Below are 14,615 nucleotides of genomic sequence, written 5' to 3'. Positions count from 1 at the left end.
GAAATACAAATTTTTTTATATTAATAAGTTATAGTCAGATTTGGGGATGGCAAAATCAAGAATCATTAGAGGAAATGTGGGTGCCTGATCAAGAGAGAAATAATAGCTTGGCTACTCAGTAATCAGAGTGGCAATACGATGTTTTAAATAAACAGAAAGGAGGATGACACAGATTCATGGAACATGAGTGCCTTGAGAAGCAAGGGTATAACAAAGTTAGCACAAAGTGCAGAAAATTATTCTGATTAGAACTGGAGTCCTTGCTATCCAGACAATAATAGAATATAAAGCATAGGCTTTTACTCCCCCTTTAAGGGGCCTTCCCTGATAGCTTAGTTGGTAAAGAATCTGCCTGCAAGGCAGGAGACCCCGATTCAATTCCTGGGTTGGGAAGATCCATTGGAGAAGGGATAGGATACCCACTCCAGTATTCTTGGGCTTCACCTTGTGGCTCAGATGGTAAAGAATCTGACTGCAATGTGGGAACCTGGGTTTGATCCCTGGGTTGGCAAGATCTCCTGGAGAAGGGAAAGGCTACCCACTCCAGTATTCTGGTCTGGAGAATTCCATGGACTGTATAGTCCATGGGGTCACAAAGAGTCTTTCACTCACTCCCTCACTTCCCCTTTAAGAGCAGATTAAAAGTTCTAGGATTAGTTTATCCTTTCAACAGTTTACAGCTGTATGTTAATATCAAATTTGACAGTAAGAATTCTCTAGTTCTTCCCACCCCATTTATTAAAATTGTAAATAAGCCCATCAACATTGAACACAGTTTTCCAAAATTCTAGCACTCTTCTTTCATTCTTGCAGAATCATTATTTGCAGGTACTATAAACCAAGGTAAATAAGATTTCATTTCAACAAACCGTCTACCACTTCCAGTATCCAAGCTTTGTCTTTCAGTATTCTTTTCCATATTCAAGAATAACCAGATACTGCTGCTGTTATTGTTCAGTCACTAAGTTGTGTCCAACTCTTTTTGTGTGTGTGTGTGTGTGTGTGTGTCCAACTCTTTTTGACCCCATGGACTGCAGCATGTCTGTCTGCCTTGTCCCTCAACATCTCCCACAATTCACCCAAGTTCATGTCCATTGAATCAGTGATGCTATCCAACCTTTTCATCCTCTGCCGCCCTCTTCTCCTTTTGCCTTCAATCCTTCCCAGCATCAGAGTCTTTTCCAGTGAGTCAGCTTTTCACATCAGGTGGCCAAAGGACTGGAGCTTCAGCTTCAGCATCAGTCCTTCAAATGAGTATTCAGGGTTGATCTCCCTTAGGATTGATTGGTTTGATCTCCTTGCGGTCCAAGAGACTCTCAAGAGTTTTCTCCAGCACCACAATTTGGAAGCATCAATTCTTTGGCACCCAGCCTTCTTTATGGTCCAAATGTAACTTCAATACATGACTACTGGAAAGGCCATAGCTTTGACTATACAGACCTTTGTTGGCAAAGTGATGTCTCTGCTTTTTAATACACTGTCTAGGTTTGTCAAAACCTTCCTTCCAAGAAGCAAGTGTCTTCTAATTTCATGGCTGCAGTCACCATCCACAGTTATTTTGGAGCCCAAGAAGAGAAAATCTGTCACTGCTACCACTTTTTTCCCTCTGTTCACCATGAAGTGATGGGACCGGATGCCATGATCTTAGCCAGAACTGTACTTTAGGTCAAATCTAACCTTTTTTTCCCCCACTTGAGAGACACATCCTGTTATCTTGCGAGGAGTTGAATTTTCTTGTCAGTACTCTTACTATAGTTTTAACCATTCATATTGATTAAAACTTTTAACTAAAGTAACCAAATTCTATTTTTAAAGAGAGAACTGTGAGGTAGGTAGATAGTAGTTAGCTGAGAATCACCTATCATATACAAGGACTTAAGAGACCAAAAACCTCACAGAATAAACATTGTGACCCCCAACAGCTACCCACATGCCTTTATACCCTCTCCAAGTGGCAGAAGGGAGCACATACATTAATATGACCCAAAAATAGAGCCACTCTATGACATGAAAATAAGAAGCAAAAGTACATATATTTATATAATAAGACTATATGCCATAACCAAGTTTTCTATATTCTTTTTTACTTAGAAATTATCCAAGCATCTAAAAATTATTTACTAATCAACTCAATTTAAAACTAGCCTATGATTTTAAAGTTAACAAAGAGTGTTGAGAATTATGTTCAAACTGACACACTACAATTTTAATTGCTGTTGATATAAAAGGTTTGTCAGAATTATAATTCAAGTTAGTTGTAGTTTTTACATTTTCACAATCCTAAATATTATGTAGGAGAAAATTTAGCTTTTCTGATCAGTAAATTAGTCTAAAAAGTTTAGGAAGTTCAGATTAGCTAGTCTCTTCATGAAAAACATGCCCAAACCTTACTTTTTAAAAAATCTTGCATTATACCTCATACTGATAAAACCAGAAAAAACAAAGATAACTGTGGTTAAGCAAAATATTTTAAATCAATCTCATTTGATCAAGGATTCACCTTGATTATTTGATTTTTAATTTTTATTTCATACTGGAGTATAGTTGATTAACAATGTTGTATTAGCCAAGGGTGGAGATGCCCCAGCTGCTGGTGAAGATGCATGAACAGGTCCCACCAACTGTACATTTTGAAAAATAAAAAATCAAAAAATCAAAACAAGTAAAAGCAATGTTGTGTTAGTTTCAGGTATACAGCCAAGTGGCTCAGTTATACATTTATGTGTATCTATTCTTTTTCAAATTCTTTTCCCATTTAGGTTATCACAGGATATTGAGCAGTTGCCTGTGCTATACAGTAGGTGTTGTTTGTTATCTATTTTAAGTATAGTAGTGTGTACCTTTTAATCCCAAATTCCCAGTTTATCCTTCCCCCCTGCGTGGACATGTTTCCCTTTGTTAAGTTTCTTTTCTGTCAGTGAGTCTGTTTCTGTCTTGTAAATAGCTCATTTGTATGATTTTTAGAGATTCCTCATATAAACAATATCATATGATATGTGTCTTTGTGTGACTTACTTCACTTAGTATGATATATTTCATGTCCATCCACGTTGCTGAAAATGGCACTATTTCATTCTTTTTAATGGCTGAGTAATATTTCATTGTGTATATGTGTGTGTGTATATGTGTATGTGTGTGTGTGTATATCTTTATCCATTCATCTGGTGTTGGACATTTTTTTTTGCTTCCATGTCTTGACTATTGTAAACAGCACTTCAATGAACATTGGGATGCATGTATTCTTTTGAATCATGATTTCCTCTGGATGTATGGCCAGAAGTAGAATTGCTGTGTCATATGTAGCTCCATCTTTAGTTTTTAAAGGAACTCCCATACTGTTTCTCCATAGTGGTTGTATCAATTTACATTCCCATCAATAGTGTAAGAGGGCTCTTTTTTCTCCACACTATCCCCAGCCTTTATTTTTTGTAGGCTTTTTGATGATGGCTACTCTGACTGCTGTGAAGTGGTTTTGATTTGCATTTCTCTAATAATTAGTGATGTTGAACATCTTTTCATGTGTCTGTTGACTATCTGTATGTCTTCTTTGGAGAAATATCTACTTAGGTCTTCTCCCCATTATGATTGGGTTTTTATCTTTATTATTATTGAGCTGTATGAGCTGTTTGTAGATTTTTGAGATTAAACCCTTGTCTATTGCATTGTTTCCAAGTGTTCTCTCCCATTTTGTGTGTTGTCTTTTTGTTTTGCTTATGGTTTCTTTTGCTGTGCAAAAGCTTTTAAGTTTAACTAGGTTCCATTTGTTTGTTTTTATTTCCATTACTCTAGGAGATGAATTGAAAAAAATATTGCTGCAATTTATGTCAAAGAGCATCTGATGTTTTCCTCTAAGGGTTCCATAGTATCTAGTCTTACATTTATGTCTTTAATCCATTTTAAGTTTATTTTTTGTGTATGGTATTCAAGGATGTTCTCATTTCATACTTTTGTATGTAGCTATCCAGTTTTGCCAGCACCATTTATTGAAGACACTGTCTTTTCTCCATTGTATAGTCTTGTCTCCTTTGTCATAGATTAATTGACCATAGATTGGTGGGTTTGTTTCTGGACTGTCTATCCTGTTCCCTTGATCTATATGTCTGTTTTTTGTGCCAGTACCATACTGTTTTGATGACTGTAGCTTTGTAGTATGGCCTAAAGCAAGGGAGCCTGATTCCTCCAGCTCTGTTTTTCTTTCTTAAGATTGCTTTGGCTATTCGGGGTCTTTTGTGTCTCCACAAATTTTTTTAAAAATTTGTTCTCATTCTTTGAAAAATGCCATTGTTAATTTGATAAGGATTGCAATGAATATGTAGATTGCCTTGAATCTGTAGATTGCCTTGAGTAATATTGTCATTTTGACACTATTGATTCTTCAATTCCAAAGACATGGTATATCTTTCCATCTGTCTGTGTCATCTTTAATATCTTTCATCAATGTCTTATAATTTTCAGATTTTGCCTCCTTAGGTTATTTTATTCCTACATATTTTATTCTTTTTTTATGAGGTAGTAAATTGGATTGTTTCTTTAATTTTTCTTTTTGATCTTTTATTGTTAATGTATCAAAATGCAACAGATTTCTATGTATTAATTTTGTATCTTGCAACATTACCAAATTCAGAGATGAGCTCTAGCAGTTTTCTAATAACATCTTTAGGATTTTCTGCATATAGTATGTCATCTGCAAACAGTGACAGTTTTACTTCTTTTCAATGTGGATTCATTTTATTTCTTTTTCTTCCATGATTGCCATAGCTAGGACTTCCAAAACTATGTCAAATAAAAGTAACAAGAGTGGACATCCTTATCTTGTTCCTGATCTTACAGGATATGCTTTTAGTTTTTCTCTGGTGAGTGCAATGTTAGATGTAGGCTTGTCATATATGGCCTTTATTATGTTGAGGTTTGTTTCCTCTATGCCCACTGTCTGGAGAGTTTTCATCATAAATGGGTGTTGTATTTTTGTCAAAAGTTTTTTTTTCTGGGTCTATTGAAATAACCATGTTGTTCTTATTTTTCAATTTGTTGATGTGGTATGTCACACTGATTGATTTGCTAATATTGAAGAATTTTTGCATCCCTGGGATAAATTTCATTTGGTCATAGTGTATGAACCTTTTAATGTATTGTTGGATTCAGTTTGCTAGTATTTTGTTGAGGATTTTTGCATGTATGTTAATCAGTGAAATCAGTCTGAAATTTTCTCCTTTTTTATGGTATTTTTGTGTGGTTTTGGTATCAAGGTGAAGTGGCCTCATAGAATGAGTTTGGAAGTGTTCCTTTCTCTGTAATTTTTTGTAATTAGTTTCAGAAGGATTGATGTCAACTCTTACCTCTAAATGTTTGACAGAATTTGTCTGTGAAGCCATCTGGTCTTGGACTTCTGTTTTGGGGAGTTTTTTTTTTTTTTCCACACTTTCAGTTTCAGTACTTGTGATTGGCCTGTTCATATTTTCTATTTCTTTCTGGTTTATTTTTGGGAGATTGTACCATTTTAAGAATTTGTGCATTTCTTCTGGGTTGTCTATTTTACTGGTGTATAGTTTCTAGTAATTTCTATTGATCCTTTATATTTCTGTGGTGCCTGTTGTAACTTATCCTTTCTCATTTCTAAGTTTACTGATTTGAGCACTCCCTTTTTTTGCTGATGAGTTGGCTAAAGGTTTATTGATTTTATTTATTTTTTCAAAGAACCAGCTTTTAGTTTCATTGATCTTTTCTATTGTTTTTTAATCTCTATTTCATTTATTTCTTCTCTAGTCGTTACAATCTCTTTCCTTCTACTAGCTTTGGGTTTTGTTTGTTCTTCTTTCTCTAATTTATTTAGATATATGGTTAGGTTGTTTATTTGAGATTTTTTTCATTTCTTGAGGTAAGATTGTATTGCAATAAAATTTGCTCTTAGAACTACTTTTGCTGCATCCCATAGGTATTGGATCATCATGCTTCCATTTTCATTTTTCAGGTATTTTTTATTTCCTTTTTGATTCTTTAAGTGATCCATTGATTATTTCATAGCATATTGTTTAGCCTCTATGTGTTTGTGTTTTTCATAGTGCTTTTCTTATAGTTGATTTCTATTCTCATAATGTTGTGGATAGAAAAGATGTTTGTCATGGTTTCAATTTTCTTTAATTTACTGAAGCTCTCTTCATGGCCCAGCTTTGCAATTCTGGAGATTGACTTTATTGTGATTGCACCCCTCCTACTGTCTCACTGTGGCTTCTTTGTCTTTGGATGTAGGATATGATTTTTTGAAAGGTTTCCGATATATATCTATATATAGTCAATGGATATTCAGCAGTTAGTTGTAATTTTGGTGTTTTTGTGGAAGAGCCTTGGTCACATCCTTCTACTCTGCTTTTTTATTCTTTATAAAAATGCCTTTTCTGTCACAAAATGACAGAATAATCTCCGTTCGTTTCCAAGGCAAACCATTCAATATCACAGTAATCCAAGTCTATGCCCCGACCAGTAAAGCTGAAGAATCTGAAGCTGAACAGTTCTATGAAGACCTACAAGACTTTCTAGAACTATCACCCCAAAAGATGTCCTTTTCATTATAGAGGACTGGAATGCAAGAATATGAAGTCAAGAAATACCTGGAGTAACAGGCAAATTTGGCCTTGAAGTACAAAATGAAGCAGAGCAAAGGCTAATAGAGCTTTGCCAAGAGAACACACTGGTCATAGCAAACACCCTCTTCCAACAACATAAGAGAAGACTCTACACATGGACATCACCAGATGGTCAATATTGAAATCAGATTGATTATATTCTTTGTAGCCAAAGATGGAGAAGCTCTATACAGTCAGCAAAAACAAGACCAGGAGCTGACTGTAGCTCAGATCATGAATTCCTTATTACCAAATTCAGACTTAAACTGAAGAAAGTAGGGAAAACCACTAGGCAATTCAGGTATGACATAAATCAAATCTCTTATGATTATACAGTGGAAGTGACAAATAGATTCAAGAGATTAGATCTGATAGAGAGAGTGCCTGATGAACTATGGACGGACGTTCATGACATTGTACAGGAAGCAGGGATCAAGACCATCCCTAAGAAAAAGAAATGCAAAAAAAGCAAAATGGCTATTTGAGGAAGCCTTACAAATAGCTGAGAAAAGAAGAGAAGCTAAAGGCAAAGGAGAAAAGGAAAGATATACTCATTTGAATGCAGAGTTCCAAAGAATAGCAAGGAGAGATAAGAAACCCTTCTTCAGTTTTCAGTGCAAAGAAATAGAGGAAAACAATACAATGGGAAAGACTAGAAATCTCTTTGAGAAAATTAGAGATACCAAAGGAACATTTCATGCAAAGATGGGCTGAATAAAGGACAGAAATGGTACAGACCTAACAGAAGCAGAAGATATTAAGAAGAGGTGGCAAGAATACACAAAAGAACTATACAAAAAAGATCTTCACAACCCAGATGATAACGATGGTATGATCACTCACCTAGAGTCAGACATCCTAGAATGCGAAGTCAAGTGGACCTTAGGAAGCATCGCTATGAACAAAGCTAGTGGAGGTGATGGAATTCTAGTTAAGCTACTTCAAATCCTAAAGGATGATGCTTTGAAAGTGCTGCACTCAGTATGCGATCAAATTTGGAAAACTCAGCAGTGGCCACAGGACTGGAAAAGGTCAGTTTTCATTCCAGCCCCAAAGAAAGGCAATGCCAAAGAATGCTCAACTACCACACAATTGCACTCATCTCACACAGTAGTAAAGTAACCCTCAAAATTCTCTAAGCCAGGCTTCAACAGTACATGAACCATGAACTTCTAGATGTTCAAGCTGGTTTTAGAAAAGGCAGAGGAACCAGAGATCAAATTGCCAACATCCACTGGATTATCGAAAAAGCAAGAGAGTTCCCAAAAAACATCTATTTCTGCTTTATTGACTATGCCAAAGCCTTTGACTGTGTGGATCACCACAAACTGTGGAAAATTCTGAAAGAGATGGGAATACCATACCACCTGACCTGCCTCTTAAGAAATCTGTGTGCAGGTCAGGAATCAACAGTTAGAACTGAATATGAAACAACAGACTGCTTTCAAACAGGGAAAGGAGTACGTCAAGGCTGTTTAATGTCACCCTGCTTATTTAACTTATATGCAGAGTACATCATGCGAAATGCAGGGCTGGATGAAACACAAGCTGAAATCAAGATTGCTGGGAGAAATATCACTAACCTGAGATATGCAGATGACACCACCCTTATGACAGAAAGCAAAGAAGAGCTAAAGAGCCTCTTGATGAAAGTGAAAGAGGAGAATGAAAAAGTTGACTTAAAACTCAACATTCAGAAAACTAAGATCATGACATCTGGTCCCATCACTTCATAGTAAATATGTAGGGAAACAGTGGAAACAGTGACAGACTATTTTGGGGGGCTGCAGGATCACTGCAGTTGGTGACTGCAGCCATGAAATTAAAAGACGCCTGTTCCTTGGAAGAAAAGTTATAACCAACCTAGACAGCATATTAAAAAGCAGAGACATTACTTTGCTGACAAAAGTCTGTCTAGAGGCTATGGTTTTTCCAGTAGTCATGTATGGATGTGAGAATTGCACTATAAAGAAAACCGAGTGCCAAATAATTGATGCTTTTGAACTGTTGTGTTGGAGAAGACTCTTGGGATCCAACCAGTCCATCCTAAAGGTAATCAGTCCTGAATATCCATTGGCAGGACTGATGCTGAAGCTGAAACTCCAATACTTTGGCCACCTAATGCAAAGAACTGACTCATTTGAAAAGACCCTAATGCTGGGAAAAATTGAAGGTGGGAGGAGAAGGGGACAACAGAGGATGAGATGGTTGGAGGGCATCACAGACTCAATGGATATGAGTTTGAGTAAACTCTGGGAGTTGGTGATGGACAGGGAAGCCTGGCATGCTGCAGTCCATGGGGTCGCAAAGAGTCAGACACGACTTAGTGACTGTTTTGAACTGAACTGAAAAATGCCTTTTAGCTAGCATTTTCTATAAGAAAGGATTTTTGTAAGCCAGCTCATTTAAAATACTAAAAGTTCAGATTTTTTTGTTTTGTGGGAACTGTGGCAATATTATTTATATAAGTTTAAATTTCTATGATCCAAGTATTTAATTGAATTAAACTAGATATTGTATTCTAGTTAATGCCCTTTGGGAGAAGAAGAACATTTCACTCACAATAAAAAGTAAAGACTTTGCATAATTTCAGACACACAAACCTATGGTGAACATGCAGCTTCAGTTCTACAAACTCAGTCACAGATCAAGAAAACACATAGAAATACCGAAATTCGTTGGTCCAGACCTCAAAGGGCTATTCCTGGAAGCACATTTTTTCTTAGTTGTTTTGAACTCATAATTAGCCAAACAGACAAACAGAAAAGACTACAAAGCTGCATTGTCTATTTCTCACCCAGCAGAGGATAGATCCCATCATCTCAGTAGCAATGATCAGACCATAAAACGGGAGTCCCAATCACTGGAGTCACCAATGTTGAATATGAATGGGTGATGCATAAATCAGAATGAGGACTAAAGTTGGTCAAAGACTAGAAATAAAAACACAGTTAGGTTAAAGAGAGAGAGAGTATGTCAGGGAAGATGAAGTTTTATTACCATTTGGGATCCATCCCAGTAGCCAAAATAGCATGCAAGGCTGAACAGCCAATGAGGTGGACTTGCTAGACCACAGTTGGCAATCTCACTGAAATCTCCCAAACTGACGATTATAATTTTTACAAATTTCAAAAAGTTAAAAACATGTAACTATAGAAGGAACATGTGTCAAAGATTTACTGTCTCATCAGTAAGAGAACCAGTAAGATAGTAAAGCTAGTTACAGTTGTATTTTGAAGAACAGAAGTTATATAATTTACCCCCAAAACATTCTTAAATAATGGTGGTTCTTGTAATGTGGTAAGCTGAAAAATGATTCCTCTGAGATGTAAACTCTCTAATCCCCTGAGTCTGTGAATATGTTACCTTAATGGCAAAAAGGATTTTCAAGTTGCTATTTAGGTTAAGGATCTTGAGATGAGGAGATCATCCTGTATTATCTGAATGGGCTCAGTTTAATCATAGGAGTCTTTAAAAGTGGAAGAGGAAAGCAGAAGGGTGGGTCAAGATGATGCTATGTGAGATGGACCTGCTGCTTTGAAGGCAGAGGAAGGGGGCCATGAGCCAAAAATCATGGCAGCCTCTACATGTGGGGTATGACCCTCAACTTCCAGCTGGCAATAACACAGGGACCTCTGTCCTACACCTGAGAGGGACTGAGTTCTTCCAACAACTGGAATGAGCAGGAAAAGCATTCTTCTCCAGAGCCTCCAGGAAGGAACACAATTGGCCCACCACTTGATTTAGTCATGCGAGACCTGTGCTGAACTCCTGACCTCCAAATGTGTAAAATAATGTTTGTGTTGTCTTAAGCCACTAAATCTGTAATAATTTGCTATGGCAACAGTATAAAACTAACACAGTAAGACAGAGATAAAATTTGTTAATATACTATAGGCCAATGAAATGATAACCTTTGAGGTTGTCTTTCTACCAGATAGATCCCTATATAGCGCATTTAACTTTGTAAGAGTCTGAATTCATAACCATAAATACCAGTAAACAGCCAAGTCAGACATAGGTACATTGCTCTAGATAATTAAATAATCTTTGAGTAAATATGTTAAACAATACCCCAATCAACATTGAAAGAAACTGCTACTGATCTTTTTGCTATATTTCCAAGTTTAATTAATTTTTCCTTAATGGGTAAGATAGGAAATATAATTTCATTTTGACAACAATAAGTTCCTTGAGGGCATCACTTTATTTATATCAATTAATGTTGTCTTATCTCCATATTGACACATAGCAGCTACTAGATAAATGCCTTTTGAGTGGATTAAAAAAAAACCCTACAACCTCATCTCTAAATATTTCATCTTATGAAATCTATGATTCAGTCACACCAAATTCCTTCATTTATTTAATATAAACAAGGCATGTTCTGTCTCAACTTGAGACTTACTTTTGCTTTTCCTTCTGTCTGGAACCCACATCCCCATTCAGCTTGGCTATCAAGGAATCATACATTAGGTCTCAAACACAACCTCCTCTCAGAAGTAGTGTCTACTCACCTCGTCTTCTCACATGTGACTCTCTGCTCTTATAGCTTCTGAATTTAATGCTATAGAACTTAATATATTATGTTCCCCTTATGCAGACCCCCATTGATGGTCTAATGCTGGAAATTGTGATAATTTAAGCAGCAACTCTAGAGTCAGACTGCCTGGATTCAAATCCTGGGTCTGCAGCTAATTAGCTCTGTTATTTTAGGTAAGTTAACTGATCTTTTTGTGATTCAGTGTTCTCATCTTTAAAATGGGGATAATAATAATATATCCACTACATACAGCTATGATAAGAATTAAAAGTTAAGGACTTAGGAGAGAGGTTGGTATATGGCTATCACGTGGGAAGCTATTACTGTTTCGTAGGTTCCTTGAAATCAGAACCACCGTCTTGTTCACCACTGTCCTCAGTTTCTGATGCAGGACGCCTGACATTGAGTAAGTGCTCAGTATTCTTTGTTGACTTGAGTAGATCTGTGACCCATTGGGAACCATCCTTTTTTTTTTTTTCAGAGCAAAGCTGGAGATAAAAGAATAACATCTTGGTAGTGAGATAAGCTATCCAGAGAGACTTAACACTAAAGCCAAACCTTCTCTCTGAAATGTCTGAAAGTGAAGTACTGGCCCTGGTGCACTCTGAAAGAGGCTGTTGACTTGAGCCCTCTGAGACATAGGCCTCATTATATCACAGGACAGTTAGTCTGGTCCTGAAAGGATCATGGGGTCTCAGTAATGGCAGCCCCTTCCATCCCCATCTCCCAAACACACACACAAACACACACACACAATACACACACACGTATATTTGATCTTATGGTCTGATCATTTTCTCCATCCCATCCTCTCTCTTCCTGGATAAGGAAATTCTTCAGTAACCTTGAGAATTTTTCCACTGAACCCAGGGATCAACCTTTGAGTTTCCTCACATGGCGAATCTCCAAGCTTTTGCTCTGGTACAGGGTATCCCTTGGAGGAATATAAAAGATCATGCTCTGGCTGAGAGAATGTGATACCCCTCTTTTCTTTGTTTGTTATTGGCGTTGCTAGCTGTGCCATCACACTCTTTTTGATGTACAAACTGAGAACTGTCCTCCTTTAGCCCTTATTCCCAGTGGGATCTAGAAGCACCAGCCCAGCCAGGAACAGCACAGAGCCTCCCATGCAGTCTACAGCCTGCAATGACTTAATCAAACTCACACTCCTGCAGGCATTGGCATTCAGCCTCCACGGAGTGAAAAGAGAACATAAATTATGGGAAAGGCACAGTCGCTTTGCAGAAATTACCACAAGCCAGCATGGAATTTGTACATGGACAGAAACTATGAAATTTAGTATGAATTTTTAAAAGCTTGATCTTATTACACACTGAAATGGCTATGTGGGCTGCATCTAAATGAGCTATGAAGAAGGCTCACTGATGATTGTCTTCATCTGCCTTGTTTCCATCTGTTATTGAATAAGGTTTTATAATCATTACCTTTGCAATTCTCATTTTAATGCTTTTATTTCCCCTAACACTAAAGAGCTTGAAAACACTACACAAATATAAGCATTATAACAATGAAATAAAACTAAATGTCATCCTCCTCAATAAGAATAATTATTATTTTGCATTTGAGAAAAGTGAGTCAGAAGAAGGCTACACAAAATTTGAAAGGTGCTATCACATGGTAACTACAGAGACCAGACTCCTGGGTTCCAGATTTCTAGAAACATTACCCCATCTAATTCTCATTCTACGAGTGGGGTGCTATTATTCCACCATTTGCAGCGAAGGAAGCAGTCTCCTGAATGAGATAAGGCTGGATTCAGAGGGTAGATATTTAATGAAAAGACATAGTTAGAATTTTGCATACTTGGGTGACTGAGAAAATTTAAACAGTAAATAAAGACATTCAGAAAGCTTAGCAGTATTGGCAAGGGGAATTCCAAATGCCCTGCCCAGGCTGACTTTCTTCCTTTCATCTCTGCAATAATGGTTTGTTGACATTTGAAGGTTTATTTTCCCAGAAGGCAGCTTGCCTGGACCCATGGCACTGCCAGAAATCATAAGACCACACTGAAAAGACACAAAGAAGTTCCCCCTTTGGCTCTAAGCACCTCCTGGTTTGAGTAAATGTTAGCATTTCAGCAACACTAGACTACAATTTCAGAGACTAGCTTGGCATCAACCCATTAAAAATACCATCTTGGGTCCATCTTAGGAGAGAATGGGAAATAGAGTTTTTTCAAACCTAATCCCCTTTAAGCACTTCCATCCTCTGCAGCTCTCTCTGGTATGTGGCTTGAAGGGGAGTCTGTGATGCTGAAAAAGGGTCAAGGCCACCCCTTGGTAAGCCAGGAGAAGAATTTGGTTTGCCAGAAGGCTCCTTTCCCAAGCTCTAACCTGTAGCTGCACATTGTTCCCTCTCTGCCCCCAGGAATGTCTGGCTGGGCACAGCCCTGTCTGCTTCTCCTTTGTCACCTTTGCTGCCTCCCTCCCAACCTTCCCCACTTGGCACTAGTGGTAAAGAATCTGCCACCAGTGAAGGAGATGCAAGAGATGCAGGTTTGATCTCTGGGTGGGGAAGATCCCCTGGAGGAGGGCATGGCTACCCACTCCAGTATTCTTGCCTGGAGAATCCCATGGACAGAGGAACCTGGCGGGCTACAGTCCAAGGGGTCGCAGGAGAGTTGGACATGACTGAGCATGCACGCACTGATGGCCTGTGCAGGATCTTTCACCTCTCCTCTTCTCCCAACCTTCACTCCTGGAAAAGACCCACCCCAGCTTCTGTCACCAGAGAATCCTGAAGCACTTTCCTGGTGTTGGAGTTACTTTCCCCCTAGCTAGTATCCGTTAATGTGTTCTACCTCCCAGGTGATATATTCCTGTTTTAATAAGGGTTCCTTGAGATTTTTTTTTTTAATTATTTGCCTTTTAAAACTAAGTACATGTCTTACTTTGATTAACAGCAAAGTTATGTAAAAGAAGAAAATCATTGCAGTTTTATACATTAGTTTTCCCCTCTGTAAATCAAGTAATTACAGTTCTAACCCAATTCCTTTTGAATAAGTCATTTTCCAATTTTTATTCTTTGATATGATTGATTCTTCTCTGTATATTCCTCAAAAAGTCTCAATGTAACCAAAATACATGTCCTCTGATATACACTTCTCTTTTCTTAATATTTATCTTTATCACATTTCTTGGAATTTATCACTAGTCTAATTTATTTATTTTTAATAATTATAGAATTGCTACTAATCAATTTTTATTTATTTTTTAAAATTATGTAATTGCTACTGTTTGATTTTTTAATTTTTTATTCATTTTTATTGAGGTATTATTAACATATAACATTAGTTTCAGTTGTACAATATTCAATACTTGTATATGTTGTGAAATGATCACCATAATATAGCTAACATCCATCACTATATATACAGACTTTTTTCTTGTGATGAGAACTTTAAGATGTATTCTCCTAGCAATTTTCAAATA

Source organism: Cervus canadensis, chromosome 4, assembly GCF_019320065.1.
Source record: "Cervus canadensis isolate Bull #8, Minnesota chromosome 4, ASM1932006v1, whole genome shotgun sequence".
Lineage (NCBI taxonomy): Eukaryota > Metazoa > Chordata > Mammalia > Artiodactyla > Cervidae > Cervus > Cervus canadensis.
The sequence above is the reverse complement of the archived record's forward strand: the minus strand, read 5'-3'. Positions refer to the sequence as shown.